Raw genomic sequence first — 8379 nt, forward strand, 5'->3', positions numbered from 1 at the left:
TCACTTTCTCTCATTTCTCACTTCTTCATATCATTCAAGTAGATGAATCTTCCTGCTCCGCTGACTTCTTGTAATAGGCTAATTCTCACCTCTGGGCCAGCGTGAGTCCTTTCCCACATCTGAAGATGCGTCTTAGCTGCTAGTTTGGGTCTATTCAACTTGTTTGCCCTTCAAGGTCAGGCTCAAGTCCCATTGCTTTTTATAATGGTTCCTAATGACTTTGGCCTCTAGCTGTATCCTGCTTTGGAGGTGTGAAGTCTGGTAGTTTAGTGGATGGGTTTCAGAATTAGGTGATTGTGGGACAGCTTTGATGCTCCCACAAAAAAGCTCTGTGTGTGTGGGCTCCCTGGTGGTCTAGGGGCTAAGAATCTGTGTGCCAGGCTTCTGGTTCAAGAAGGCAGAGTAGAAGGACGTGTGCTCATCTCTTGCTACGAGAGCACCAAAACTGCAACTAGCTGTTGAACAACCATTAATAGGAGGCTGCTGGAACCCACCAAAAAAGATGTCCCACGTAAAATGACAAAAAAGAAGCTGCAGTGAGACAGTATGAGGGGCGCAATCATGATAAAATCAAATCCCATACCTGCCAGGTGGGTGACCCACGAACTGGAGGACAATAATAGCAAAGAAGTTCATCCATTGTCGTAAAGGTTCTGAACCTCACATCAGGCTTCCCAGCCTAGGGATCCGACAAATGGACTGGGAATCCCCAGGGAATCTGGCCTTGCGGGCCAGCAGGATTTCATTATAGGCCCTCTAGAGGACAGAGGGAAACAGAGACTCCAGTCTTGGAGGGCACAAACAAAATTTTGCACACACCAATACCCAGAGGACAGGAGCAGTGACCCCAGAGGAGACCGAACCAAAGGTACCTGCTAGTGTTGGAGGGTCTCCTGTGGAGGCATGAGTCTGCAGGGGCTCACCACAGTGATGCGGGCACTGGAAGGTTCCCCTTGGCATAAACCCTCTTGCAGGTCACCATTAACCCTGCCATAGAGCCCACAGACCCCAGGGCTAGGTCGCCTCAGGCCAAACAACTTTCATGGAGGGAGTGCAACCCCATCCATCAGCAGATAAATGGATTAAAGCTTTACTGAGTAAGGCCCTGCCCACCAGAGCAAGACCCAATTTTTCCCATCACCAGTCTCTTCCATCAAGAAGCTCACACAACCCTCAGAATGGGCAAAAATAATAGCAAGTGAAACAACTGACAAAGGATTAATCTCCAAAATATACAAGCAGCTCATACAACTCAATACCAGAAAAACAAACAACCCAATCAAAAAGTGGGAAAAAGATCTAAATAGGTATTTCTCCAAAGAAGACACACAGATGACTAACAAACACATGAAAAGATGCTCAACATCACTCATTATCAGAGAAATGCAAATTCAAACTGCAATGAGTTATCACCTCACAGTGGTCAGAATGGCCATCATCACAAACACTACAAACAATAAATTGTGGAGAGGGTATGGAGAAAAAGGAACTCTTTTGCACTGCTGATGGAAATGTAAATTGATACAGCCATTATGGAAAATGGTACAGAGATTTCTTTAAAAACTAGGAATAAAACCACTATATGGCCCAGCAATCCCACTCTTAGGCATATACCCTGAGGAAACCAAACTTGAAAAAGACACAGGTACCCCAATGTTCACTGCAGCACTATTTACAATAGCTAGATAGGGAAGCAACCTAGATGTCCATCAACAGATAAATGGATAAAGAAGTTGTGGCACATATACACAATGGAATATTACTCTGCCATGAAAAGGAACACATTCAAGTCAGTTCTAATGAGGTGGATGAATCTACAGCCTATTACAGAGTGAAGTAAGTCAGAAAGAGAATCCCACTGCTGAGCATACACACCGAGGAAACCAGAAGTGAAAAAGACACGTGTACCCCAGTGTTCATCGCAGCACTGTTTACAATAGCCAGGCCATGGAAACAACCTAGATGTGCATCAGCAGACGAATGGATAAGAAAGCTGTGGTACATATATGCAATGGAATATTACTCAGCCATTAAAAAGAATATATTTGAATCATTCCTAATGAGGTGGATGAAACTGGAACCTATTATACAGAATGAAGTAAGTCAGAAAGAAAAACACCAATACAGTATACTAACGCATATATATGGAATTTAGAAAGATGGTAACGATAACCCTATACGTGAGACAGCAAAAGAGACACAGATGTATAGAACAGTCTATTGGACTCTGTGGGAGAAGGTGAGGGTGGGATGATCTGAGAGAACAGCATTGAAACATGAATATTATCGTATGTGAAACAGATCGCCAGTCCAGGTTTGATGCATGAGACAGGGTGCTCAGGGCTGGTGCACTGGGATGACCCTGAGGGATGGGATGGGGAGGGAGGTGGGAGTGGGGGTTCAGGATGGGAACACATGTAAATCCATGGCTGATTCATGTCAATGTATGGCAAAAACCACTACAATATTGTAAAGTAATTAGCCTCCAATTAAAATAAATAAATTAAATTTTAAAAATCTGTTATATATATATACACACACACACACACACACACACACATACATATATATAAAATGGCAATAGGATCATACTACGGATAATTACCTTAAATGTAAAAGGATTAAATGCACCAAAAGACAGACTGACTGGGTGGATGAAAATATGTTCATGTATGCACTTCCACTTACCACATCACTCTGCTTGATGTCCCCCCCTCCAATTGTATGTAGTTTTTTAATATTGTTAAGTTAATTATGTTTCCATTATGGCTTGAAATTGTAATTATCTTTTATTTATGTCTGGCTATTGACTGAAAACTGATAAATATCTTTTACTATTGTGATTATGTAACTATTACTCACTTAATACAACTGTATCATGATGGGTCAACAGAAAAATAATACAATGCTATATCAAAACTAGAATCTAAGAGAAAAACCTATAATCATTTTTTAAAATCCAGGTGCATATCAGAATTATCTTGAAATTTTTTGAAAAATACAAATGCTCAGGAATTTCTATTTTTCTCCAGAGCTCCAGACATGTTTCTAATGAGCAGTCATGTTTAAAAACAACTGGACTATATGATAATCTTTTGTTTTTATCTAGTTTGTTTCATTTTTTCTGTTTCATATTCAGTGCCCCCATTTCATTTAGTTTGTTTTCCAATTTCTCCATCTCTTTTTTTTTATATTCTTTCTCAAGCTTTTATCAAGTATAGTAAAGACACTTTTGTGTATATATATATATGCATTTTAGAAAACATGAATTTTTGCTAACTAAAAAATTATGACATTTTAATTCCACTTATTTGACTTAGTATGAATATAATGCTAGATTTCTAATTAAAAATTAGATATGCAACAAGCAACACAGCTTTACTATATAGCATGGGTAACTAGAGTCAATCTTTCAATAACCTGTGATGGAAAATAATTTCAAAAATAATATATGTGTATATGTATAACTGAATCACCTTGCTGTGTACCTGAAACATTGTGTCAACTATACGTCAATAAAACATATGTATTTAAAAGAAAAATCTGCCTGCCAATGCAGAGGACATGGTTCGATTCCTGGTTTGGGAAGATCCCACACGTCATGGAGCCATCACGCTTACTATGTAGTGTGCCCCAACCACTGAGCCTGCACTCCAGAGCCCGTGCCTCACAACAAAAGAAGCCACTGCAATGAGAAGCCTGTGCACCACAGTGAACAGTAGTCCCTGACTGCCGCAACTAGAGAAAGCCCACAAGTAGCAATGAAGACCCAGCACAATCAAATAAATACATCTTTTAAAAAACGAAAGAAAAGCGGCCTGAGCCATTCTTGCTTTGCTGAGGACAGAAAAGCATAAGCATAGATCTTGGATCCGTGATAATGCCTTTTAATCTCCAAATAAATCATCTTGGGGTCAACCACCTCCAAATTTATTGAATAAGGTTACACAGTTTCTTTGGACTTCCCAGGTAGCGCTAATGGTAAAGAACCCACCTGCCAATGCAGGAGATATAAGAGACAACGGTTTGATCCTTAGGTTGGGTAGATTCCCTTATTTTTGCCTGGGGAGTTCCCATGAACAGAGGAACCTGGTAGGCTACAGTCAAAAGGGTTGAAAAGAGTTGAACACGACTGAAGCGACAGCACATAGCACACACACAGTTTCTTTATTTTCAAGCCCCTTGAAGTTTGTTTTCCCTTACTTGCAGCCGAAAGCATTCTAATTGGTACAACTGAAACCCAGAACAAAACATATTACAGCAAAATAGGTTCAATAAACCCTTAAATGCTTACAGGTCTGTATCTAAAAGCATGAATTGCCACATCTAAGAAACTTCTCCAGCATAAAATAGCTTTCTTTTGATTGAAGCCCAAGGTCCTAGTGAAGGACTCATTTTTTCTCTGAAAATTGACACCCGTAGAATATTCATGCCTCCCCTTTCATGTTCCTATGTCACTGAATAGAGTGAGTACAAGTAGCCAAGTGACATGTTGCATAGCAACCTCAAGGATTATTCATTTGGAACTGCAGTCACATCCCAGTCATTAACCTTCAAGTACCCATGGAATGCCTAACCGAGGACACTACTCCGGTGAGAAGCTGGGGGACTGTGCGGCATGAGGCATTAAGCCTCGCCTATGGAATGGTTATGTTCAAGGTAAGGTAAGACAGATGGGGAAAAAAATCCCAAGATAAAGACCATGTGTGGGTAAGTGGAAGGGTTGTAAAAGGGTGGATACAGTGTTTGCTTTCTCTGGAAGAAGTTAAGAAAAGAACCAGAAAGTCAGGACTGTTTTTTGGTCACACATATTTGTAAATCATTTGCTGTTAGTCATTTATTTCATTTAGGCTAATTAGCTAATTCCCTTTGCTAATTTCATCCCCATAGAGAAGTTTTTATTAATTACCCAACTAAAGTAGGATGTCCCCCTGTTATTCCCCCAGTCTCCCTTCTATGTGCTCTCACTGACTTGTTTTTTCTTCCTAGCACTTAGGTCTACACTGACTTGTATCAATCTAGGTGAGATGGTTCCTTAATCTCTCTGTCAACATCACTGTGCAAACCAACCAATTATGTGTATTCTAGGAAACTTCGGACGTTAACTGAAAAGTTTTCACTTGCCGACTGGAAACAGATCTTAAACAATTGCTTACACACAGGCATGGAGACATATATACTAGAGTGTTCATTACAGCATTGTTTGCAATACAGGAAAACTACAAAACAAGAGAAATGTTCATCAATAAGGGAGCCATTACGTAATTTATGATATAGCCACACTCTGTAATTCTGTTAGCAGTTAATGAGTAATTAATAGTAATAATACTAAAAGCAGTTGAGAGTTGTTGAATGCTTACCTATATTTTATCAATTTTTCCTCTAAAACTCCTCTGAGATACAAACTTTTATTACCTCCACTTCACAGATGAGTGAATTAACGCACACAGATGTTAAGTGATTTGGCCAAGGTCAAACAATGAGGCAATGGCAGAGTTAGGATCCACAATTAATTCTTCCCCAGGACACACACTTTCAACCACTCCTGTCTTCCAGGAATATGAGAAGATATGTGTGCTCAGATAAAAAAAAAATCCTGGAAATTCTATTAGCTGAAAATAAAAGCAAATGGCTGTACAATAAATCTGTTAAAAAAGCTAGAGTTTGGTAACTGTGTATACGTGTGTGTGTGTATTTATTATTAGTGCTTACCTCTGAGGAGGAGAGGGTAATGAAAACTTGCAAATTTATTTGTTATAATCTTAAGATGTTTGGGTCTTTATTATTACCAGAGTAATTAAGAAACAGTTGTGCACAGACAAGATGGCACAATAGTAAGACATGAACTCATCTTTTCTTATGGAAACACCAAAATCACAACTAACTGCTGAGCAACCATCAACAACAAGAGCACCCTCAGAAACAAAACACTGGAACCTACCACAAAAGATGCCCCACATCCAAAGAAGCCACCAGAGAGTACGAGGGGCACAACTGCAATAAAATCAAACACCATACATGCCAGGTGGGCTGCCCACAAACTGGAAAATACTTTTACCACAGGTATTCTCCAATAGGATGAAAATTCTGAGCCCCACACCAGGCTCCCCAGAGCCTAAGGATCTGGTAACGAGTGGAGGAGCCCCCAGAGAATCTGGCTTTGAAGACCAGTGGGATTTGATCGCAGGGATTCCACAGGTCTGGGGGAACCAGAAACTCCACTCTTGGGGGTGCAGACAAGGACTTGTGCACATCAGGACCCAGGGGAAAAAAGCAGTCACCTCAAAAGAGATTGGATCAGACTTACCTGCTCGTATCAGAGGGTCTCCTGTGGAGGCGGGGCGCGGCTGTGGCTCCTTGCAGGGACAAGGACACTGGCAGTGCTAGTTCTTGGGAATACTCGTTGGGATAATTCCAGGAGCAGATGGCTTCACAGATGAATTCTATCAAACATTTAGAAAAGAGTTAACACCTATCCTTCTGAAGCTCTTTCAAAAAATTATAGAGGAAGAAACACTCCCAAGGTCATTTCATGAGGCCAACATCACCCTGATACCAAAATCAGACAAAGATACTGCACAAAAAGGAAATTACAGGCCAATATCACTGATAAACTTAGATGCAAAAATCTTCAATAAAATAATAGCAAACTGAATCCAACAATAGATACACCATGATCAATTGCGATTTACCCCAGGCATGCAAGGATTTTTCAATATCTGCAAGATGCTCAGCATTGCTAATTATTAGAGAAATGCAAATCAAAACTACAGTGAGGTACCACCTCACACAGGTCAGAATGGTTGTCATCAAAAAGTCTACAAATAAAAAAAGTCTACAAATAGCAAATACTGGAGAGTGTATGGAAAAAAGGGAATCCTCTTCCACATTTGGTGGAAATGTAAATTGGTACAGCCACTATGAATAGTGTGGAGTTTCCTTAAGAAACTAAAATTTGAGCTTATATGATCCAGCAACCCCATTCCTGGGCACATATCTAGAGGAAAACACGGTTTGAAAGGATTTTTCTACTCCTGTGTTCACTGCAGTGTTGTTACAATAGTCAAGTTTTAGAAGCAATTTAAATGCTCATCGACAGAGGAATGAATAAAGAAGATGTGATGCGTACATACAATAGAATATCACTCAGTCATTAAAAAGAATGAAATAATGCCATTTGCAGCAACGTGGTTGGACCTGGTACTAAGTCAGAAAGAGAAAGACAAATACCGTATGATATCACTTAAATGTGGAATATAAAAAACAATGGAAATGAACTTATTTACAAAACAGAAACATACTCAGACTTAGAGAATAAACTTATGGTTACTGGGGGGAGGGCTGTGGGGGAGGAATAGATTGGGAATTTGGGATGAACATGTACACACTGCTGTATTTAAAATAGGTAACCAACAAGCTCCTACTTTGTTGCTCCTATTGAGCAGGGAACTCTGCTCAATATTCTGTAATAGTCTAAATGGGAAAAGAATTAGGAAACATAATAAATACATGTATATGTATAACTGAATCACTTTGCTGAACACCAGAAACTAACACAACATCACTAATCAATTACACTTCAATACCTGGTGGATTCAATACAATGTGGTTGACACTGGAGCCTATTATACAGAGCGAAGTAACTCAGAAAGAGAAATACCAATATAGTGTATCAACACAAATATATGAAATTTAGAAAGATGGTAACGATTACCCTATACGCAAGACAACAAAAGAGACACAGATGTAAAGAACAGACTTTTGGACTACACGGGAGAAGGTGAGGATGGGGCAATTTAAGAGAAAAGCACTGAAACATGTATATTACCGCATGTAAAAGAGATGACCAGTGCAAGTTTGATGCATGAAGCAGGGCTCTCAAAGCTGGTGCCCCTGCCCAGAGGGAGGGGGTGGGAGGAAGGTGGGAGGGGGATTCAGGACAAGGGGACACATGTACACCCGCGACTGATTCATATCGATGTATGGCAAAACCCACAATATTGTAGAGTAATTAGGCTCCAATTAAAATAAATAAATTTAAATTAAAAAAAAAAAAACCCAACGAACCAGTTATGCAACAACCAAAGCTACCACTAGAGGGCTCAACAAGATGCTTACCAACATCTCCCTCCAGAGGTGGTGCCCAGGGAGCTGTCCAGGTGCTGAAATACACAGGCTAGCAAGGGCACGCAACCCACTCTAGTATTCTTGCCTGGCGAACTCAGTGGACAGAGGAGCCTGGTGGGCTACAGTCCATGGGGTTGCAAAGAGTCGACATGGCTGAGTGACCAACACTTTCCCTTTTTCAGGTAACTCATTGGAGTGACACTCAGTTCAGTTCAGTTGCTCAGTCGTGTTCGACTCTTTGCGACCCCATGG

The sequence above is a fragment of the Muntiacus reevesi genome, chromosome 4 (genome assembly GCF_963930625.1).
Source record: "Muntiacus reevesi chromosome 4, mMunRee1.1, whole genome shotgun sequence".
NCBI classification, from domain to species: Eukaryota; Metazoa; Chordata; class Mammalia; order Artiodactyla; family Cervidae; genus Muntiacus; species Muntiacus reevesi.